Raw genomic sequence first — 24,953 nt, 5'->3', positions numbered from 1 at the left:
TTCAGTTAATGCTGTTTTGCTGTTGGTTCTGTTATGATGCTTAATTTTTAATGAAATTAAAATGTAGCTTTCTTTATTCTTGGACCATTTCACATTGAATTCCTCAAGGAAATATGCAAGGGCAACATTAGGTTTGCATTAGTGTTATTTTTCAGATCATGCACATTTTGCAGTCATTGAGGGTTCAAAGCCCATGACAGTTTAAATAAGGTGGCCATTTAAACTGTAGACCTGAGAGCTTTTCAATTTTTAATGTTTGGTTTCCGAATAAGAAGATGCTGATATAATTTGAGTTATTGAATGGAACACAGTGAACCACTCACAATGTAGGTTTCACTGAGGTAACCTTGGCGTGGGGCTGGTGGGATTCATGCCAATTAATCAGTCTGAGTATATAAATTGGAATCCCCAGTTGTGTGGTGAAACCTGGACATTGGCTTTGTAGAATTATTATGTCCAAGATCAGATAACTGGATAACAATTATCAGATAGGTTTTTCTAATTACCAGCAATTACTACCAGAAGGACATTCATTCTTCCAAAGCACATAGTCAGGCTGTTAATCTGTTACATTTATTTGGACAAGCCTACAGTAGCTTCTCAAAGTACTAGAAATATCTTCAGCTTGCAAACTAACTTTGTAATTCCACAAACTGCTTAAGCTGAAAGGAAGCAATGCTGCTGCTCAGAGATAATTCCAACCAATTGGTCATTCTAATCATTTCACTCTCCCTTCCTCTATTCCTACTCAGGTGTTTATGCACATAGTAAATCAGTTCAGAGAGAACTGTCTTTAGAAAGAGTGAACTGGCTGATCCCAGTATAGATGAAGCTGGAGACATTAGAACTTGTAGCTGAATGAGTTGATTGCATCATCATGTGAAGACAGTGATATGGCCAAATTGAGTCCTTTGTGTAATCAACAACCTCCTAAGAACATGTTATGATGATAAAACTGTACCCATGCTGCTCTTAAGGAGACATGTATTAGACAAAATGCATACAATAGCTGACAATTCAGTTTAACACTGTAACTTCTTAATTTTGCTAGGACAGATCAGAGCCTCTTGGAAGCATGTGTTAAGCTCTGTTACCTTAATCATGTAATTACTCCTTTCTAGCAAAATTAAATTTTTCTTGACCTCTGTAATGCACAAAAGCAAATAGGAGTTCTGGTTTTCTCTTATTTGCTGGGGCGGGGTGAAAACAAACATACATGGTACACTGCAAGCACTGTGCATTGTGCTTTCATTGGCCGTATTTTTCCAATATCCTTTTGAGTAATGAAAACTCTGATCTAATACCAATCAAGTGACAAAACTGTCTAGTTCAATGGAATTGAATACCTGTTACTTATGGGAATATCTCTGTTGTTGATTTTCACTGTGATTGGATGAAGAATGTTGACTTTTTCGTGCCAGTATGAACTGCTAATTGTGCTTTTTATGGCTTACAATGCAGCAAACCTCCAGCTCTGAATATGTCTGAAACGTTCTTGCAAGTCAGTCCAGTTGTATCCTAGAATAAATTTGAAAAGGGAGCTGAGAGCTTCTCATTGTTGAGCTGTATCCCAAAGAATAAAGACGTTAGATCGTACAGAGAAGGAGAGTAGCATGGGAAGTTTAAAATGCCATTGTAGAAAACTAAGACTTGTATTTATTTGAATTGCTGTGATTTGGTTACTGTTTTGCAAGAGAAAACTAGTGGGTTTGGAGACAAAATAGTTAGAAACCACTTAGTTTTTCACAGGAGATTAGACTGAAAATTTTGTGTTTAGTTTCAAACGTGGATGAATAAGAAAGTCCTTGGCAGCCTGAAAAGAAATAATAACTAGCATAGATTGAGAAGGTAGAGTAGAAGAATCCAGCTGGTGTTAAGTGATGCTTTTAAAATGTATAAGAGCAAATTCCTAATTAACTCATGGAATTCTGTTACAAGGTACTGAACAACTTGAGTCTGAATAATTTGAGGCTGTTTTGTGGCCATAAGAATTATTACTCCATTGCAATGGGGAGGGATACAAATATGTATATTATATATAAACATATTTTTCTTATTTGAAAGTTCACATTTTTCTTTAGTTATATAATCTGAACTGACACAATCCCATTCCTTCATAATTATGTACATATGTGCATAAATATACACTTATATTTGTTAATATATTTGTGTGTGTTTGTAGTGCCTATATATTTTTATGTATATGTGTATATTTATATGCTTATTTCTGGCTTGTTTAGCATAGCAAAGGAAAAACGAAGAGAGAATGTGGTAGCTTTCTATATGAAGAAACTAGAAGTGGAATAAATATCAAGGAGGAAAAGTTGATTAAATGGAAAAAAAACTGTTGGTAAAGAGTAAAAAGACATGATAGGGACACAAGTAAGTTCTGTCAGGAATTTTCTAGAAGGTAACAAGCTCTCAGAGTTAGGCTGTAGAATGATGTTGTTAGAGTAGTGAGAGTAAGAAAACCCTACTAGTTTTGATTCAGAACTCGATAAATTTGAGTAGATAAGATTGAATCAGCTGTAGATTGGACCTGTAACCTAGAAGGCCCTCCCCTCGGTCCCATATCCCAAAATGAATAACTTCAAGTGCTTCAATATGATGTGGATGTAATATTAAATTCAAATTATATATGGTATCACTCTTATGTGTGTTGATACAACATATTTAAATGAATATTTTTCTTTACATTTTATTGTTCAACACGTTTGTTTTGCTAGTATGAGAGAACTGCTAGAACCACTCTGAAAAACTGCTGTGCAAGTTGCCATAGCAATTAAATCAGAGGTCCATGGTGTTCCTTTCTTGTGTCTTAATTCTGTTTATGATTTTTAAAACAACAAACCAATATTTCACATTTTATTCATATTTTTCTGGCTTGTTAGAGATTAGATCCAGATATTTTTGAATTCTTATGTTCCTTGCCCTAAATGTGCTTAAATATATCAACTGTTCTAATTTACCCATACTTGGGATTCTTTCTGTCTACTTATATTGTTTATGTACATCATGAACAGCACAGGGCAGGGCCAATGATTTCAAAAGATCTCTGAGACCTTGGGATGTTCTTGTGCTTTAAATATTGTCCCTCAGTGTGGCTCCATTTGGCAACATTTCTAAGCTGTATTTTGTGCTGGTTTAAAGGTAAACCAGCAGGGGAAAATGAACTCAACCCAAAAGAGATTATAAGTCAGAATAAGAATTTAATAAAATAATACAATAAGTACGATTATACAGACAAACAATTGGTTTTAACCCACAAAACCCAAATGTATAACCCAGCACCCTGGGGCATGAACAGAGTGGTGTTCTTTGGGCCCCCTGAGTCTAAAGTAGAGGGAGAGGGGGAAAACCTGTTGGTGAGTGTGCTGTTGCAGTCTGGTTGAAAGTGGTGATTGCAGTCCAGTCGAGAGAGGTGGTCTGCAGTTTGGTTGAGAGCAGTGAGCTACAGTCTTCCTCTGGATCCCACGAGTGGTTAAAAAAGTCCCAAGACTCCAAGATTATATATTCTCCAGTTCAGGCAGGAATGCTCAGTACTTCCCTCAGGGCTGAGGACAAAAACACCCTTCTATCTCGAAGGCCTCTTAATGCCTAGTTTGTAGCCTGATGAGTCAGGCTGCTCTGGGCAGAGGGTGTTAATAGTCTGTTGACAACAGTTTCTGGGAAATGGCATGGAAGGCTATAGAATACACAGTTTTGGGTTACACCCATTCAGTGATGAACTGGACCCAGCTGTTCTAACTAGGACATATTTCTAATTTAAAAAAAAAATTGACAGGTCTTTCTTTCCCCTGCCTTACTGTTGATCCTAGCAATTATAAACTCAGGAAGAATTTACTAACAAGGCTCTGCTTAGATCTTCACTTACTGTAGCTTCTCCCAGAGGCCACAAATGAGTACACAATAAAAGATAACTTCTCTCCTGGAGTGTTTTCAAATCATCCAAGACAGACTGAGGGAAGGAGAAGAGAGAGTGATAAACGCCATGTGACAGAGGGTTTGCTGAAACCCCCCCGGCCTGTATTTGGTGTTTCTGCTGTAGTGACCAAGGTGGAGAAAGGCTTTCTTAGACAGTTCAAGCTGCCTTCTATCCTGTGTCATCGCACCCTTGTTCATGGAGATATGGAGCCCTGTGTTCATGAGGAGAGAGTTATTGTGGTGTGAAGGGGACACAAGCTACAACTAAGCATGGCCTGGGGAGACTGAAGGCAGAGTTATTGGGAATTCAGACGTTTTGTTCCATGGAAAAATCCACAAGAACTTCAGAAAGCTGCAGGAAGTTATGCTGATTGGAAGAAAAACATAGAAATTCTAAAGCTTCCCACAACAAGTAAAGTCTAGAAAATTAACTTTCTTGAAAGTCCTGAAAATGTAATTTGTTTTTCTCTTATTACTGAACTGGAGCAGACAGTTGCCCTCAGCTCCTGAGAGACATCCTGTGAAACCTCCTTACATAAACAGCTCCTCATAGCAAAACTGAATATGAAGACCCCATTCTTGCCAGAGGAGCTGGCAGGAGAGTTGCCAGTTTTACAGCAGAACTTTGTTGAACATGCAATAATGTTTGAGGGAAATTGTTTTTATGAATCAGTATTCTCCAATGAAAATCCATTCAATGAGAAAATTTCCAGCTATAATTAATTCCCAGTTGTAATTAGAACTTTTCCTAAAGACCATCTAAAAAGTCTCTGTCATGGTTAAGAACTGAAAGAAAGTCTTTTTGGGGTCCTTGCCTTATTGACAAGACTGATCCCAAACTGCAGGAGATGAGTAAATAGCTACTTCCTTTTGTATTAGTAAGGCAATTGGTGATGAACTTTGCTAGAAAACCCATGTTTAATAGAAAGCCTTCTCAATCTTACAAGGTAGGAAAGTGGTAGGAAAATAATATTAGTTTTTTTCAGTAATTTACTTTATATTAGGTTCCATTCACCAGTCACCTATGATGGCTCCTCAAAAGCTTCTTATTTTTTTATTCCGTAGGTTTTTGGTTGAAAGATTATTTCCCTATAGATAGCAGAGCTCTAATCTTGTTTTCTAATAAGCTACTATGTGTTAGTCATAGGTTGATGTTTTTCTTCTGGAAAATAGAAAGTACTTCATGTTTTGAATTTTGATTCAGAAATATTTCTTCCCATTGAAATGAGAGCCTGTCTGATGAAGCAGCTTGTCATATGTCAGATCTGCATCTGTATTTGGAATGGGTCAGATGGCACTTCCTCTGATTTCCTTGCTGGCTGATATCAGCCTAGTTATTCCAATGTGTCTGTGGACACTTGTTTGGCTCTGGAAAAACGACTGCACTTTGCTGTGTTCCCGGGCCAGTCAGAAATAATATTTTTTCAATTATTTTTCGGTTATGAATCTCAGGAGCTTGACCTGAGTGGCTGTGTAGTTTCTGGCACAAATACTTTTGGGTGTGGGCCTTTGCTGATCAGTGGTGTCAACGGGGCAATGGACTAGGAAGCTGTTGTCCTAACCAATGTTTGTTTCCTGGGTGATGCCCTTAGGAGGAAGGGTGACTTGTCCAAACCTCAAATCCTAGGAGAGTATCATGCCCTTGCCCTGCCTGGGAAAACAGGTGGGGAAAGGCACAAGGTTATTGCCTTTGGAGGGCCTTCTTGCAAGGCCTTCAGCTCCAGCTGGGATTCTTGGAGACAAAGCTATAGAAGTAAAAATCTGTTGGTGAGATGTGGTGGACCTTTGTAAGGTTAAAAATTACTGATCTTGAACGGAAATCCTTCATATTCTCTTATTTCTAAACTTGGATGTTGTTGGGGATTTTCTGGTGTTAATATGAATTTTGCCTGTAAGAGTTACCTGTGGTGCATACTCTGTTTTCTAGAGGATTGCAGTACAGATATCGAGTGTTGTAAATATCAAAGTGATATAAAAATAAGTAGGCAAGGAACAATTTCAAGAGAACCATATGTATGTTTCTTCAGCAAGAGTCACATGTATAGAATTGTTCTTATGTTCTTATGGATGGCATTTAGGAGAGAAATGAGCTCCAGCTGGAAGCATGTGACTAGTCATCTCAACAAGTCACATCTTACAATATTTGCCTTACAGGTACACACTTCTCTTTTGGCATTAAGAGTGATGGTGATCAGCACAAAAAAGAGGCTATTCAGCTACTGAAATTTTTGAAGAATAAAAGCTGCTCTTTACTGTCAAAATAAGGCAATTTGCCCATGGCATTGCCAGAGAGAAATTCCTTTCTGAAATGTGGAAAGTGGCAGTCACTAGCTCCAAAACAGTGATTGCATCATGTGGCCTCTGCTTTTGCCATGCATCTCTGAAATGCCTACTCCTGACTCTTTCAGAGAAGGGATTAAGAGCTACCCCTAGCTTGACCTAGGCATAGCTGGTGTTGCAGTCCCTGCTGTGACAGGTCTTCAGTCAGGATGTGGAATGGAGAAACTGGTCTGTAGATGTGGAATACCCTGTTAGCAGAAGTCAGAACATTTAGTTACAAGATGTCCTCCAAAATAACTTTGTCTTTTAATGACATATCTCTACCGAACAGAGAAAAAGTTCTTTGCATAAAGTTTGGGCTTGGAAGGATCTTAGAGAGCTGAAGAGCCCAGATACCTGAACACTGTCTATTGCACTTGTAGAACATACTACATGTGTATATGTTTACACATAGACTTAACATGTGTCTATATATGCACATACATACAAAACCAGATATAAAACATCTGTGTGTAGTTCTGCATCTTCCCAATCTGTTTTCCCAGGTTTTCCTGGGAAGGAATGGGAACTGGGTAGGATTCTGAGACTGATGGCTTGGAGGAGGCATCTCTTGGCTCTAACCCATTTTGTAAACGTTTGTATTGTTGCTGTGCCAAAAGTAAAACATGTGTTAAGCAAGTGACAATCTATGCATTTACAGTAAGGGCGTTCTTATGCATAAACTCTGCTTCCTGCTTAATTTTGAAGCAAAAGACAATGTATCTGTAGTCGTCCAGTATCATTTTCTTCATCCAAATGAGATGTACTCGTCTATTTATACAAACTGTCCAAGTGCAGCTGATACTGTAATACAAAGCTGATGGAGCATTTTATAGTGATTGAAGACCTTGTCTCATGGTCTCAGAACGAACAGTTCAATGTCATGCCAAATGATTGGGTTGTTTGCTCCAAGAAATGTCCCAAATGTAATGATCTTCTGTTCTGTAATAATCTTATGTACTTTCTTTTGAATTACTAAGAAGCATCCAGAGCTAAGCTTACATTATTTTATTTGTTTTCAAATTATATAGTTATAGAGGGAATTGGATATAATATGCTACTCTTTCCCTCTTCTCTGCACTGTAGAGAGAACACCAATATTCAGTGTCTTGGAAGTGACCATGAACACTGAACTGCTTCCAAATAACTCTCTCATGGATAGGACAGAGACAAAAAATAATTTGAAAAATGAAAAAAAAAAAAATTCAACAAAAAAGCCTGTTGCTATGTACGCAAAAGTTTGAAAACAATTTTCATTTTGCAAAGAAATATTATGACTTCATAGCATGAGGGCAGCAGCCTTAACCCGTTGCACATCACCCACAATGGCAGTGTATCTTTGCAGGAATTTCTCTGTAATGGTGTGACAACAGAATGGGAGATTTGGTATTTTTGAGGGATTTGCCTTTACTCGTATTAGACTGCAATGCCCTTCTGTGTATGAAGGTGAAGATGTGCTTTAGGAGAAAGCCTTCTTGAGTTGTTTTGTGATCTCAGGCCTGATCCAAAGGTTGAAGAAGTAACACTTTTCTGCAAGATGCTTTGGCTCACACACTTTAGTATCTTGGAAGGGTTAGAAACCTGATGCAAGTTCTCAGTTTGGGACATCTAGTTTTAATGGCATCTTAAAATCTTCTTTGGTCCTTCTTTTGTGCTACTGTAACTAAATTGTGCTTTTTAGTGCCCATTTTATATTTATAGCATAATTTTTCCAAATGGAAGCTTAACATCAAGCCACTGTTGCATTCTTCCTTGTACAATAGCCATAATTATTAAGCATTTTAAGGCTCTTTTGATGCTACTGAACAGTTCAGTAACATGAAGATAGAAACACTTGTTGCAAGCTAAATATTTTCTGGGATTTGTATTTGGTATTAGAATAATTAAGTAGAATAAAATTACTGAGAAACAGAAACTTCTATTCTTTAAAATCTATATCAACCATACCATATTAATTACAAGGAAAGAAATCTGACTGTTTACTGGAAGAGAAGCTTTGTCTTTGAGGGTTTTTTTTTAACCTTTTTTGGCGGGGAGAGGATGTTGAAAACCTCAGCCCATAACACTGTAGTGCTGCATATAGCTGGAGCTCAAAATTGAGTGGTGTGACCATTATGCACTTAAGTCTTTCATGGGACTACTCAGATGTAGAAAATTAAATAGATCATTTCTGTTTGCAGACTAGAGCCTATTCTTTTGGACATCTGATTCCCTAGTTCATGACTGTGTTCCATCTGTGTTAAACTAGACAAGCCATTTAAGCACAGATGTTTTACTGATTCTACAGTGGGTGTCATTTCAGATTAATTTAGTTTTTGCAAACTTCAGCATGACTACTCTTAGCATTGCTTTAGTTTGATGTCCCTTTCCATATCTTGCTTTGCAGGCTAGAGGTCATTGCCACCAGCCTTCCCAGCCCAGTGTTTAAGGCCACCCTTGCCATCGAAGCTGCTGAAGGCAGCATATTCAAATATATCACCACAAAGTCTTATTCAGAGAGATCTATACTTGAAACAAAGTTAAGCCATCTAACTTTGTAACAGGGGCACTTTGATAGCAGTTCTGCTGGTATAGTGGAGAGGGAAATAAGAGAGTTAAGAAGGAATAGAGGAGCAAAGCACTGTGAACTCCTTCACTTGGCACAGGCCTGTATACACACGAAATACAGCAGAATAAGGCCAGCTGATGTTAAATCACTTAGGAAAATTCCCTCACTCACACACATTTGCTCTTATTGATCAAAAGTACTTTGGCAACAGACTCACCTCAAATTTTAAACATTTGTAAAAGAAAATGGTGAGGTCATCAGCAAAGGACTTGACTTGAATCTAACAACATTTTGGCTCTGAATGTTCCCAAGTGCAGCAGTGACATGGCAGATCTGACACTGTGGTGATTTAGTTGTGGAATCTATTAGTTTCCCTGCTCCACGGTGACTTCAGTTTCATTCTTCATAACTTTTTTCTGTCATTACCTGGGATATCTAAATAAGGAAATGAAAACTTGATACCTGGTTGCCAGTTTGTTCCTTTTGTGCTACCCCTGGATGCTGTGCTGCCTCGCAGGGTGTTTTCCCATGGCTACCCCCAGCATGGAACAAGCTGGAGGATCAGTGGTGGGGTACAGACAGCAAACTTTCAGCACCACTTGCCTCTGAAGTGCCTGATTGTTAGACTGAAACTGTCATTTCCATTGAATAGCTATTTAACTGTGATTAACAGCCACTGCTTGAGATATGTTGTTCCACTATATCCTATTGGACTTTTGTCAGACTATTTATACTGGATTAGCAAATCCATAGCAAAGCTGTCATGGCTGATTTAATAATTTTTCTCCCAGTGAAGCTTGTGCTGTTTTCAGTGAACAGAATCAGGTGTTTAATGATGTGGAATCAAGAAATGAATAATTTGTAAGGCAAGTGACCTTGGATTGCTGAAACACCACGGGCTGTGCAGTCCACTTATGCTGTTGAAATACTAGGGAGTTTTGTGGTGGTGGTGTACTGGTGATTGGTTCACATACTTGAAAGTCTTATTAGTATGCTTAAACTCCAGAGCAGAGTGAGGAGAGAATAAAGATGATACAAATCATGGTGTACTCACAGCTGGTATTGAGAAGGGACTGAAGCATTGTGGGCCGATGTGACAGTAGCTTCAGGAAGTAATGAAGTGCTCTGTTGTTCTACTGCTTGGACCTAAAGAAATCGCAATTTCTCTCATTCTATAGGAACAGAAGTAATCTTCCAGTCACCTGTTTTCTTTTCAGAAAGTTTTAGTTAAGCTTTTGAAAGCCCATACTAGCAAAATGGCTTTTATAATGGCAGTCCCAAAGTGCTAAGACCTGAAGATATAAATGAAAATGACCTTCTTTTTAAAGGCTGTCATTTTCAAAGCAAGAGATATTATTTCTTGATTCAGGTTATTAAAAAAAAAAAAAAAAGACACCTGATTGCTCTCCATTATGATATTTTGTGTGAGTTTTGCAAAGCTAAAGGACTTTCAATATAAAGAATCACTGTTTTCTATAAATTCTGAAGAGTGATGGACATTGGGTGTCTTACCATCTGTGTGATAAAGGGGAATTTTCAGAGTCCACTGGGAGATGGAAACACTATAGGAAAGCTATTTGCTTTATCTGGTGTGGTACAGCACTCCCTGTGCACAGTTCATCAGGCAGTGGCCTCTTGTTGTGTTTTAACCCCAACTGGCAACTAAGTACCACACAGTTGCTTGCCCATCCCACCCTCTGCCACCCCACCCACCATGGGGAGGAGAATCAGGAAAATAGTACAACTTGTGGGTTGAGATAAGGATAGTTTAATAACTGAAACAAAACAAAATATCATAATACTAATGATAATAATAACCATAATGAAAGGGAGAGAAGAAGAATATAACCAAAGAGAAACAAGTGATGCCCAACACAATTGCTCACCACCTGCTGACTGATGCTCAGCCCATCCCTGAGAAGTGATCAGACCCTTCCTGCCAACTCCCTGCAATTTATATACTGGGCCCAATGTTCTACAGTGTGGAATATCCCTTTGGCCCATTCCAGACAGCCATGCTTCCTCCCAGCTTCTTGTGCAGCTCCTCACAGGCAGAGCATGGGGAACGGAAGTGTCCTTGATTTGGGTGAGCACTACCTAGCAACAACCAAAACATCAGTGTGTTATCAACGTTGTTCTCGTATTGAATCCAAAACACAACACTGTGCCAGCTACTAAGAAGAAAATTAACTCTCTCCCAGACAAAACCAGGACACCTTTCCTAATGGTTTGCCTTTCTGGTGACTGTTTCCTTTTTAATTTGAAAACTTCAGTTTGTGACCTGCTTCTTTGCCATTCTTTCATGTTGCAAGTAGGAAAACTTTAGCAGGTCAGATCCTTGCACGGTCTATGCTCTTGGACACAAGTGCTATAGTTGTAAATAGGTCTACTACTAAGTTGTAGGTCATAATCTATAGAAAGTACAAGATTTACCTGTTCTTCCACATGTGTGAGTTATGTAAGGGTCAACAGTGATCAGGAGCTGAGGAACGTTTTCCTGCAGGTGAGTAAAACATCCAGCATCTAAGCAGAGCTTGGATGAAAGTGGCTTCAGAACTGTCAGAAATAAGTCCCTAAATAAATGTCCTTATAAGTCACTTTCATAGAGGTCTATTCACTTTTGATGTATTATAAATAATGCAAATTTAATGTCCATCTGGACACTAGGTTTTTGCCAACTGCTACCAGACCAGCTGCAAAATTCACTGGCTACAAGCTTTGCAGCTGCCATGTGCAGTCAGCGCCAAGGAGGAGCACAGTGCTTGCACTGGTGTGATGTGCTGGAAAACAGATTAACAAGGACTGAGACATCAAACAGGGAAAGTAAGGGCTTATATATGGGCACACACCTTTCTTTAAGACAGCTGCTTGCAGAGAGAAGCCAGCTGAGATCTGATCACCTTTGTTTGCAGTGGCCCTCGTGATTCCTGTTTCCTGTTGTAATGCATATTATGTGCACTTTATGTGGTATGTTGTAGTAATAAGAGCTAAAAAAAATGAATAGAATCTCTATGTACCTATGATTTTGATGTCTCCATTTGAATGCTTTTGTTTTTCAGTTTGTTTAGTCATCCTTGGCTTGTAGGTTGCTTATCTGCATGAAATGGTAGACATCCTTCCTTAGGGACAGTTTCCTGTCAACATCTTCAGGCTGTTTTGGCCCCTATGATTTTGGGTCCACTTGGTGCTCCTAAATATTGGGGATACCCTCCATTTCCTTGAGCAACTGGTCTGTTTTGTTTGTAACTCAGGATTTTGTTGGCATTCTTCCAACTGCTCAGTATTTTGGAATGCATGTCCCAGTGGACCTGAAGATGCTGATGAGCAGCCTAGGGCTAATGCTCTGTAAATTGAAATCCAGAGCTCATAGCAAAGGCGATTGAAACTCTGACGACAGGGGAAAATGCAAGGTCTAAATTGAAGATGGATCTAAGATTATTGCTAGTTTTTTTCATTAAGAGGATGTTCTTTACCTTCAGGGAGAGTCCATGCCTTTTGACCATTGATATTAAATTGGCTAGTATATTTAGATTTCTCCAAACACAAAGCCTGTGCTCTGGACTCTCACTTCATATATTAGCTTTATAAAGCAGTGTTCAGTTACAAAAGGAATATAACTTTCTAATAAAGAGTTTAGCAAAGGTTTGTCCTTAAATTGAAGGCATCTGATATTCAGCCGTGTTCTCCACCTACTTTAAGTTTCAGGGCAGGTTTTCAGCTGGCAAAAATCAATGTCAGCTTTTCTTACTGTATTGGATCTATGCAAGTTAACATGAGCTGAGAAGCCAGGCATTACTTTGTTGTCTTGGGGGGTGTGTGTCTGGGTGATTATGTGTTGCTCTGTTCATGTTATTCAGAAACACTAGCACTGCACTTGGGAGTTTTCAAGAGCTGGAGGACCAAGCGTCTTGATTATTTATTCTGTCTTCTTCCAGACCACAGTGCATGGTGTGGTGGGAATCAGTCTTCTCTGCTACAGAAAACAGCATCATAGTACCTTAGTGGGGAGGCTTGCATAAATGTGTATACTTAACTTTGAAATGCTAATTACACTCTTCAGCACTAAACTTTTCTGAAAGTCCTGATTCTGGGAGGTTAGTATATTTTTTGGTAAGTGAGTCACAATTTTTCTTAATGTCAGTCCCATTATATTTCATGAAAAGAGGGATTTTATGAGGGGAACTAGGCTAAGCTAGCATAAAGCTCTGGACATTTCAGGTTCTGTGTTCAGTGGTCAGTTCAGTGGTCTGGGTTTTCATACAGTGGTTATTGGGGCTACCCTGAATCTTAGACTTCATGAATTACAGATCATTGCCTCATATTCACAAACTCATTACAGTACTCCAAGTTAATCTTGAAACTGAACAGATAAATACTAATGTTACTCCAAAGTTATGACCATTCCTAATGAAGAGAAGGATAAAAAACCCAGGGGAGTTTAGCCCCCTAAGCATTTATGTGAGCCCAGTCAGCACAGCAGTGAAACCTGCCTTCCCCAGCCACTAAATGAGCATTTCTGGACTCATTCTTAGGATGTCCTATTCTGAAGAGACACATGTTGGAAGGATTAGCTCTATTTGAAGAGCTATGAGGCAGTCAGAGCTGAAAGCCAGTACAAAGGCTTACCAGATATTGGAACATGTGCATGTGTGACACAACCTTGCTAGTCCTGCTCTGGCCTTTTCTGATGTCCAAATTCACTCGAGGTTGCTTTTTGGGGCTGCCTATGTAAGGATGATCTGTTTCCTGGCTGGTGTCAGATTCACTCAAAAAAATGCTGTGATGACAGATTCCATGTTCAGTCTGAAACAAAGAGCTATTAAAGATTACCTTCCTCATAGAGATTGTCAACCTCTGCTTATGTTCTTCATACATGTGTTTCCTTTGGGAGCTTCTTTCCAAGTGTCTTTGGAACGGGACTGTTATTCCTTCAGGAAGAGGGCCAACACATACTGTGAAATATTGAGTTATCTAGTGCCATTTATCTTTTTCTAAAGGAAAGAATTATGAATAGTGATTTCAAGTTGCTTTTTTATAGATATTCTTGGAGACAAGAGGATTCTATCAGTTAGTGAATCAGCTCAAGCTACTAAAATCCATAACAAAATTGATAGTGATGTCCCAAGCATTTAAGTAGTTTCAGTGAAGGCACATCTTTCATTAACTCACAGTGAGCATTGCTGTAATGCTTATTTATGTGAGTAGAAAAAAGGAAGGTAGAAAAGTTTTCTTAGTGCAGAATAAATTAGACTCTTTTAGATGAACATAAGTCTCCTGCAATATGTATTATATTTACCTATCACTGTAACATTGGACTCTGGGAAGAATGTTACTTTATAATTAAGACTGTTTAAAATTTTAGTTCTATTACAATTACTTTGAGTCAAGTAGAAACACCATATAGAAAATCAACAGAATTCTTTCAAAACTGAACTCAAGCTGGAAGTATTTATCCCAAGATCTAGGTGCTGGAGCTAACTGCCTTTAAAGATTCAGAACTTCATCTACCCCCAGTTTTATGGCTTTCACATTTAGCTGTCCAGTGTATATGGAGAATGAAACATGCTTTGGGCTGGTCATTCAAGGAGTTGAAGTCCAGTGACAAAACCACTAAACCCTGGGATTTGTGCACACTGAGATTTTATAAAACCTTTCTACATTTATGATGGAGTCAGTCAGCCTTCAGAACTGAACTTCCCCAGACTCATTCAGCTTGGCCCTGTTTCTATTAAAATCCATTTTGTGAGAACAGGTGCTAATATCAGCTTGTTACTAGGTACAGTTATGAGTCAGAGACACCCATTATGATGACGGAGTGAGTGTTGAAGTCCAGTCATGGTATTTGACGGCCAAAATGTGCCATTGTTGCCTCTAATAAGTGCCCTAGAGGACTTTATTGCAGCGGTAAAAAGAGGACTTTTAAAATATGAAGCATATTTCTAAGAATTTACAATTAGTCAAAGATTGCTTTTGAAGGAAATACTGCAATATAAAGTAGCTAATTGAGCAATATAAGCCATAAACACCTCAGGGAAGCTCTTAAAGGGCACTTTTTAAACTGACTTGAGAAATCTGCTGGGCTTTTTCAAAGTGTTCCTGCCTCTAGCCACACTTCTTTCAAAAGCTGACAGGCAATGAGGGGATTGGAGACAGAACTTTGCTTCCATGAAAGGAAGTGGTAAATTCCCATTGACTCCCACTGCCTCTCCACTTTCATAAAACAAGGAGGTAGAAGAACTGGCAGACACTGGCAAAGTGGGGAATAGCTTTGGGGGCTGCAGGAGGCTTCCTTTTTATGACTTGGTGAAATGACTTTTACAAAGTTATTCTCAGTGAGCAGGGGAGAAGAAAGAGTGTATTTTTCACTGCTAATTTTTGGATCTAGACCTGTGTGGCAATAGGAGCAGAGATGATCATGAGAGTTATATATCAATTTGAGGAAACTTTGGCTTTAGTACAATCATTGTTGAAACTGGCTCTTCATCTCTGTATAGCCAAGGCTTCATCTTTAGTTCATGTAGTGTTTGTACCATTTGTCAATTTGCCTAATCTCTGCCTGCATCACATGCAAAATGGAACAGTATGTATGTAGTTCCCAGGAAACAGTTGTGCTGCAACATTCTCAGCAATCAGTAGGTTGAAGATGTCACATTGTTTGCTCTGGGGAATTTTCCTCAAACTTCAAAAGGACCATTAATCAAATCAGTGAATTTTTATATTACCTCAAGATTACCTACTCTTTTCCTCAGTCTCTCTGTTCATCACAGTATGTTGCAAAAATGAATCCAAGTTTTTAAAGTATTTCAAAGTTGACTTCACACCTTCTAAAATACATTTGCTAAAATTTTGCACTATTTTAATTTTATGGTTTTATTACTTTGAAGTTTATTATTTTTATATGTTATTCCTTAACTACAGTAGGCATTTAGAATATATTTCAAATTTATTTAAAACTACTTTTCAGTTCTTGAATTCTGTTAGCAGTGAATGAATATTTTTGTACTAAATTTATTCAGTTTCCATGTAATATATGAAAAATAACAATTCTACATCAAACAATTTTTATGATACTAAAATGTTGGGCTAAAAATTATCTTGAAAATGCTGACCATGGAAAATCCTGTTCACTGTAGTGTGCCAAGGTGGTTAGTTTGACACCTTTTCAGGTGGGTGGTGTAGTTCCTCACAGGGACTTTTAAGGTCATGGCTTTCCCTGGTGAAGCAATTGTTCTGTTGATGACCCTTATCGCTCTTCAGCTTGAGATTTGTAAATCATAGAACACCCAGTGTGTTTGAATTCTTCCAGTTTTGCTTAGTACAGGAATGCAAAGAAGGTCCCAATGGAAATTATTATTCACACTTTAATAGATGCTATGGACATATTCAGAACATAAATAGAAGTTATTGAAGCCCCTGTGATATTCTGACTCTGGTGCAGTGGTTAAATAATTCACCGTCAGATTAAAGAGCTGATTTGATGAACTTGAGGAACTATAGGGAATTGGCTGAGACATTGCCAGTGTAATTTGACATGTATAGTAGGATTAATTATAAGTTCCAATCAAGCTCTCTTTGGAGACAAGGCAAGTTTCAAATGATCCCTAAATGAGGCCTGAGATTTGGGTTGAGATTTCCAGTGCTACTTGAAGTATTTGCGAATTCAAATCCCACTGAGATGAACAGAAGCTGGGCATCGAACACTGCAGGTGGCTTGCAAATCAGTCTTGAATTTTAACAGTGATCTTTCAGTCCTACTGAAACTTATAATATGAAGTATAAAGGAAATAAACAGGGGCTCTGACCCAAGTCTGGCATCTTTGTTAAGACAAGCTATGCCAAAACACATGTGCAGAACTGCAGGCACATCCACGTACTCTGCCTAATGGGTCAGCCTGTTTGTCTTCCAGTGATGTACTGTCTTTATTACAAAGTTACTGCTTGGGCAAGGAGCTTAAATATATTAATAATCAGTGCCTTAGGCCAGGTATCAGCTGGCTTTTATTATGGCAGTCTGTGTGGTCCCACATTCGACTCCATGGGTATGGAAGTAGAGAAACTCCTGTCACCTTCATTTATTTCTCCTATCAGATAGCTGAACAAACATCTTCCAGATCTGCGCTCCATTGCTTTTGCTAAGCAGTTCCCTTCTGCTTTATTTCAACAAATAAGAAAGAGATTTCTGGCCAGAAATGGTTAACTATTTGCATACAGACAATCCTGTTGTTAGCATCAAAGCAATTGGAATCATTCTGTCTTTATTTTCTTTTTTTTTTAAATCCCCACAAGCAACTTTGTACTGTGTGGTTTTAGTGCCTGTTAGCACTGGAGTGGATTACAAGAATTACATCAATTATTACTACATATATAACGATGAATTTATATCCTGAATGAAGCAGACAATGTCTTCTCTTAAAATAATATTTTCTTAGGAAAAATAGAAAACAAAATTAGAGGTAAAGTTTAGTTTTTAAATTCATGCAGAACAGCAGAAACTGCTGACATTTTTGACTGCATTGCTCAAGAACCAATTTTGTGATGTGGGGTAAACAGGGGATATTAAAACATTTAACATGATAACTTAGTAGTAGTTTAACATGATAAAAGTTTAGTACTCGTAAAGTAAGAGCATTTTTTAGCAAGACTATTTTCCCCTAATTATTTTTACTCATAGAGTTGCATGAGAATTTAATTTTTCCTTAAGAAGAGAGTCTAGTTCTCCAAGTAAACTAAATTAATCTCAAAAATGCACGTGGAAGGTGCCTAGTTACCAAGCTACCAAATTCCAGACTTCAAAATGATGACTTTAGTTTTCTGAACTGGGGGGGGAGGAAAAAGAAATTAACATCCTGAGGAATGTTTTTATATTTCCTGTAGTGTTAGGGGCTAGCCAGTATAGTAGTTTCCTTTTCAATGAACACGGTAAGTTCTGGCTTAATTTAAGTTTCTTCTTTAATTGTCTATTTCTTCAAATGACTCCATGCATCCACTCCAGTTTTGCATGGCAGTGCCAGAAGGTGCCAGGGAACTCAGCACCAAATGTGTCCCTAAACTGTCCTGCTCACTCTGCTGTTACATTCCCTTTTCAGAGATATTGTATTTGGAGCATTTATTTGCCCTAACTCTTCAGGTTCCGCTTCAGATGCACACACAGAAGTGCTCTTTGGAGGACTGTGGTAAGGTTTGCACATCTATGCAGGTTTAAACACTCCTTGTTACAAATAACCTCAAAGTTCAGTGCTGCAGATGATACACAACTTGTAAGATAATCTAGGCTGTGTATTAAAAGGCATTCGTATCATGTCAGCATATTTCTAGATGATGATAATTTTTAGGTTATTTGAACATGTTTCATGGCTTGAAACTGTCATTTTACTTTGATTACCAGGAGGGAACATTGAAGTAACTGCTGTTGCCACAGGTGTAACTTCTTACTGATCTGGGCAGGTGTTTGGTCATGTGAACTGCACTTTGCTGTTTTCCTGCCCTAAAAATACTGTATTCCAATGCTGGCAATCTAGAGGTCTGCTCCTCCAAGTGCTCACTGTGAAGAAACTGCTCCAAAGAGATCAGTAAGCATTGGGATTGTGTGGGAGCACACAAAATGAAAACCTTTGTGTGCTTTATGAATAGCTCCCATGCTAATGTGGCCCAGGGCATAAGATCCTTGGTGATTTTGTTGTATTATCAGTTTGTTTGCATGTGAAACTCAAAGCAAACTTTGGTGGCTGTGAACACAGAAATAAAACCTTCATAGCAGCATCTTAGTGAAGAATGATAGACATTAACAATTACTTCTAAAAAGGTAATGATCTGCTTTGAGTGGTCAATAGGACCACTAAGGAAGCATCAAGCTTGGGGCCCCTACCACTCAAATTATGATTCACATTCATACTAGTCTGCTTCAGTTTGATTTCTTGCAGTGAGTGAATGAGAAACACAAGTTCTGGATGTTTCAAAGGTTGAGATTCCAACCACAATAAGGATTTACTTTTCTATTGTAGATCCCTCAGTTAATGAAATAAGAGTCCATTTCCACCGAATACCCTCAATTTTTTTTTTAAGAAGGGAATATTACAGTCCCTTTTCCCTTCTCTTCTTCACTCATCTCCCTAGTTCATTAGGAATTTGTATTTATCCAATATTCATAGATATTTAGGACCAAATTGCAGACTCCGGTGGAGATGGATGTAAACTAGTTTCATGAAGAATCAATAAACTCAGTCATACTGATTCATCATCCCCAGCACAAGATTCACTGATATGTCCACAGTGATTTAATTGTGAAAAGTATTATTAATCAATGACTAGTTTAATTTCTTTCTGATAAAGGTTTAATAATTGCATAGTGGCAACAGAGAAGAACTCCAGCAAAGATTATACTGTAGAAAGTGCTGACCACAATCAAAAAAATAGGATAGTCCCTGCCCCAAAAGACTTATAGTCAGTGTAGAAACTGCAGTGCATGGGCAGGAAAGCACAATCCAGTCAGCTCTGAACACAGATATCTTGTGTTACAGCAGAGGGTATGGAGTGACATGGAAGTGATGGATGAAAATGTTACTATTACCTCCTGTCATACACACAAAACCATGTGGGATCAAGCATGAAGAACTTTTCTGGAAACATAGCAAGTGGGTAATGAACGTTTGCATTGCAAAATGGGGGACAGAAAGCTGTTGTTATGACAGAATAAGAGAGGATAAAACTAGAGTAAGACTTGGTCTTGAAGGCCTTGAAATAAAAATAGTTTCTTTCCCAAGTCCTTTCTAATACAAGCTGATCAAAGTTATGTGAGATTAAAAAGAAAATATTATTTGTTTTCTCATTTGGTGATTGCTGTATAACTAATTGCCTGCTTTCTGAGTGTCCTGAAGTTTCTGAGTAGTGAATGTCATAATCCAGTATATTCAGAAGAGGGCAGCATCAACCTAAACAAGTGGGGACACATTTAATTTAAGGATTTCAATCTAAACGGGAGAGGCTCCAAAAAGTGACACAAACACAATTGTTAAGTCTGTTAAAATCAGAATTTAGTTTATATTGTGATATTATGACAAAGCAAATATTACCCAGAATTACAGGAGCATTATAGTGTCTCTGCAATGACATATTTGTTGTCTTCCAATAGTAACACATTCCTCAGAATAATGGTTACTGCACCTTAGTTATGATACCTACAGCCTTCTACTTAAAGGTGTTGTGAAACAAAAATGGAACAAAATGAAAAAAAAGGACACAAATTCTGAGCAGTCTGTGACTGAAATGCTACTGAAGTCACAGGTACAGCTAATGCAAACTAGGTGTATAAATACAGGTGGTAACAGTGGCCCTGAGGATCTCAGTTGATAGGAAAACTCTCAAGGACATCGGTTGGGCTTTGGATCTGGGATTGAGTCAGACACAAGATTTGGACTAAAACAGGCAAATACATGTCACCAAATTACATTATGGTGACAGGCTTAAGGGAATTTGCCTGAAGTTCTGACTGAACAAGGATTGCACTGAGCACAGAGTTATCAGGTTAGCCACTCCTCACCTAGCTGCCCATGACTAGTAATGCTCCATATGTTGAGTTAAATTCTGTTCCAATTGAATGGGCCCATGTGAGTTTTTAGACATTTTACTACATGATTTAACTTTAACAAAATGTCTGCAAATTTGTGCACAAGTCCCACTGATGTCAGTGATGATTATGTGTGTGCTGAAGGGCTTTGCTGAGAGGAGAACTATGAAAGGAGGTCCAAATCCTTAGGTCCTCAGTACAGCAGGACTATCAGCCTGCACAATGACTATAGGTGATTGAGGCAAAACAAGTGTAGGAGCTCTTCTTGTGAGAGTTAACAAACTGTATTCTGAATCAGGGCACCAGGAGATAAAAGTATTCATTGCAAACACTATTGTTCTCCTGCTGATGACATTTTTTAAGTATCTAGGTGATTACAGCTTTTTTTCCCTGGGTGTATTTAGACTTCTTTGGCTGAAGAAGGTGTATCATAATTCCCTCAATTCCTTTCTTACAGGCTAAAAGAACTGGAACATGTGAGCTGTTCTATTTTGTGAATCTCAAGGTGGGTTATTTAACCTTGAATTATGTGTCAAAATCCTGTTTCAGCATAAAGACTACATGTGCATGTGCTTAATGAATTAGGCTCTAAAGATTTGTGAAGAGCCTAAGTTTATATTCTCCATTAAATATGATCTTCACAGGCTAATTAGTTAGAAATTTTACCCTTGCTTATAATATACACCATTTTATGGTCAATAACAGTAAAATCTATGTAAACCATGCTCTCTATTAATAAACATTATGTACTTCTAGCTTTCAAATAAGGAAATTGATGACTTGTTTTTCTCTGGTGACTGGACTGCTGGCAGAGTAAAATCCAAGCAATTAACATTATGGATAGATTGTTTCATGTGAAATATGAAAGCAGTACAGATAATTTTGGCTTCTATCAAAACAAGGATACTAGTACTGTGGAGAAAACTTAAATCAGCAATATCCAAACTGAGAGATTTCGGGGAAGGTCTGAAGACTCTGGAGGTTGATATTGCATAGTATGACTTCCCCCTGTAAGTTACAAGTTTGGTTCCAACCACGCTTAGTACTAGCTAGAACTGGTTGTTAGCTACTTGTTGTTGGATAGCTTCTGTCTGGTTTTTAGCAGTCATGTACATACTCCTAAAACCTCCTTACAAACGGCACTGTTGACCTTTCTAATACAGGCAGTGAGACAGTGATTTGGGATGTGCACCAGCCTCCCCATCCCTGCAGGGGCCTCTCTGGGTTAGCATTTGAAATAAAGTAGTGGAAGGAATGATCTCTGTGGAGCTGTAAGCTTAAGTGATAAGCTGTTGTTCTGCCCACGCACACAGGCATGATCATCCTTCCTATTCCAGTCCAGGAGCTCCCCAGATGATGTGTACTTTGGGGATGTATATAAATCATCGACTCCTTGTAACTTTTCAGCTAGCAGGATTTTCAATCTAAGCCATCAGAAAGTACCTGTGCCCCTTACTTTCCCATAGGGGGCCATTCTGAAAGAAAACAGCCACTTGACCTGGAGTGACAGGTTTGCTGTGTACAGTAACAGACATGTATGTTGTATACAAGGACCTACAAACCCAGGGCAGAGAACATATTAAATAAAGGTCTCCTGTGATAGAGGTGTCTCCTTTAGCCACACTCTAATAAACAGATACTGAAAATATTTTAGTAATTCAGTTAGAAAAATCAATCTAATGATTCAAATGGTTATAAATAAGAATTTAGATTGCCTTTGTACTTTATAAAGGTAGTCATTCAGCTTCAAAAGGAGACTTTGGACTGGATGAAGAATAATTGCTTTTTTGCAAAGATCATGTTGTATTGGCACTGTCTGAAGAAAGCAGAATTTTCAACTGGTTTCATTTTAAAAAGTAAGACTAGCACAGATTACATCTCACTCCTCCGTCCAAAGGTGTTCCCTGGGCACCAAACATCATTCATAAGTATATGAAAACCATGTGACCCAGTATCCAGCTGAAAACTAATCACTTCGACACTTAGAAATGGAACTGTTAGGTATGGGAGACTTTACTCTGTCCTGTATATTTCATTCTTCAATTTTTGTTTCTGTCAAACACAAAGTGCATTTGGAAAGATAGCAGTTCAGGAAATTTTTCCTACCTTTTTCTGTCTTCGAGCAGTTCCTCCGAAATGTGTATGCTGAATTTACTTTATGGGTCACAATTATTGCTGAGTTGGAAATCCTGGAAAGTATGAAGGATGAGTTAAATTTTTCCATGAGTGCTTTTCCCTAAGCAGCTTTGCACTCCCTGGAGTACCTGTGGATAATTTTTTGCATTACTTTTTAACTAGGTTGTACAATGGCCAGACCAAGGCAGAATTGACTCATGTAGAAATAAATATTTCACTTCTCGGTGCTAGGGCAGTGCTTAGTCATGAAACCAGAATCTGATTCGTGTATGATCAGTTCTCAAGCAGGTATCAGTATATCCAGGTGCTGAGAATACGACTGAAAGGGCCCTATGTAATGCATGGATTCTGCAGATGAAGGGAAAGTATTGTGCCCCTTATGTCGTTTCCTTTCCGTATAAGTTTTTCTTCCTCTACTGGAAGGAAATGAACCTCTGATCATTTGCATTTTTAGATGCACTCAGAGAAATGGCATTTTTTTCCCAAACTCTTTTGGCTGTTCCCAGCTCCTTGCTCTCATGGGTAACTAACCTTCTTCAAGTTCTTCCCAGGCCGTAGGACCTAACTACTGAAGTCCTGTTTCACGTGCTACCAGAATTGCCTAGTTTAGAATATCTAGGAACATTACAGAGGCATAAGCAAAACAAAGGTTCTTTCAAAAAACAAACTTGGAATGGGTCATTAACCAAACTGATTCGATGTTCTTCAATCTTAAAGGAAAGCTGCTGCTTCTGAAAACGCGTTTCCAAAAGTAAATCACTTTTTCTCTAGAGAAGCAAAGGGAGGTGTTCAGATCACAGAGTCAAACTTCCGTCTACAGTGGAAGTTCTCTCAGTGTGCTAAATCATAAGGGCTAGGAGCTTGAGTGGATGCTTTTGTTGTTGAACATGAAAGCAAAATCATATTGCTACTTGGATGAGGAATTTCCCTCAGTAGGCAGACACCATCTTGTTTACAAGGAAATCTCGACCATTAGGGTTTGTGCAAACTGCTTATGGCTGGCTTTTAGCAGGGATGACACAAAGAACAAATGAGACATATATTGGATTGAGATAAGCAGCCTCTATTACCACAACTGTATTGCTAACTTATGTTTAATTGCTCAGCATTTGTGAGGTTCCTAGTTTATTGTCTTTCTTGCCACACAATAGGCTGGGCAAGTTAAAAAAGCTCCAAGTTTCAAAGGCTAGAGTTTTGGGTGCCTGCCAGCACTGATCTGTTTAGCAAACAGGCAGCAGGGTGCTTATTAGTAGGTTGTGGTTTGCAAACCATGAAGCCTGTGGGGCCAGATGCACTGATCAAATAGTGAATCTATAGATCAGTAAACCCATTAGATGAAAAAGGGGAGCCCACTGAGTAAAAATATATTTTTCATAGGCTTCAATTAGCCACCATAAATGACTCTTATAACTCTTTCTGTTGACCCAGCAGTCTAAATATTAAACATTAGTATAAGCAACATTTGTTCCAAATTGCTTCTCTTGGAATTTCTCAATGACTTACAATTATATAGTACTTGGTAGTAAAAGAACAAGTGCCAAATTGCTCTTATTATTTCTATTTATTTTTGTGTAAAAAATAGTGCCTACTTGCAACTCAAGGTGCTTATACATAATTCATAAAAGCACAACAAAAATTGGCAGTGAATCAACTACTGCATAAGACCAGGTGATTAGCTGGACTGAGTCAGTGTGGTTCTACGGAAGCCAAGACAAGTCTGTGAGTTCCCTGAAGCCACTGGGGCTAAGAAGATTTCTAGTTGTTAAGAATCCTCCAAAAGGACTCTGCAGATGACATTTCACCCTTTGAATTTTCCATTGGAACAAATAAAACATCAGTCACTGAAACTTCAGCCATGAAGTTTCCAAGAGCAGATTTTTCTATTTTAATTACTTGAACTTCTCTGATGTTTTTCAATTGTTTCAGTCTGTGAATCACTTGTGATTTTCCTGTGATGGCTACTGCTAAAAGTAGTTGATTTTCATGCTGTACCTCACAACTTCAGTCATGTGGCAAGGTTCCCTCTTCCTGACAGTCTACCTGCTGAACCCTGACACTTCCATGACAGCATTCCCAGTCCTGCTCCTTTCTATGTGTTCTCATGAACACAGTTTTATTCTTATAAATGTTTGCAAGATAAAAGTGAAAGGTGCTGTAATGCCAGTAAACCATCACTTTTGTCAGGCAAAAATCTGTGCATTCTCTTTGTAGTGAGGACCCAATTCTGGTTTCAGTTGCTTCCTACAGGAAAGATCAGTAGAAAAAAAGAACTAAAAGAGTAGTCTGAAGGTCAATCCAAGATTGTTTAGATAATAAAGAGGAAAAAGGAATTAATTTCTGCAGCTGAGAATCTTCTGTTGAAAATGGTCAGAGGCACAGAACAAAACCAAAGGACCCTCCAGTACTGTCTTCTTAGCCTCTTTCCACTATGTTGTCAGCATCTCCTCTTTGTTTTCCTTCTGT

At 38.4% G+C, this 24,953-nt stretch overlaps 1 long non-coding RNA gene across 1 annotated transcript in view; it reads left to right on the top strand.

Annotated features, from left to right (window-relative positions):
• Window positions 1–24,953, top strand: part of LOC108639511 — a 77,531-nt gene that overhangs the window by 770 nt on the left and 51,808 nt on the right. Inside the window, exon 2 of the long non-coding RNA XR_001920579.2 lies at window positions 20,812–20,859. This is a non-coding gene — a long non-coding RNA (uncharacterized LOC108639511). The remainder of the gene's footprint in view (window positions 1–20,811; window positions 20,860–24,953) is intronic.

This window comes from Manacus vitellinus, unplaced genomic scaffold (assembly GCF_001715985.3).
Source record: "Manacus vitellinus isolate BGI_N305 unplaced genomic scaffold, ASM171598v3 scaffold_20_pilon, whole genome shotgun sequence".
NCBI lineage: Eukaryota > Metazoa > Chordata > Aves > Passeriformes > Pipridae > Manacus > Manacus vitellinus.
The sequence above is the reverse complement of the archived record's forward strand: the minus strand, read 5'-3'. Positions and strand labels throughout refer to the sequence as shown.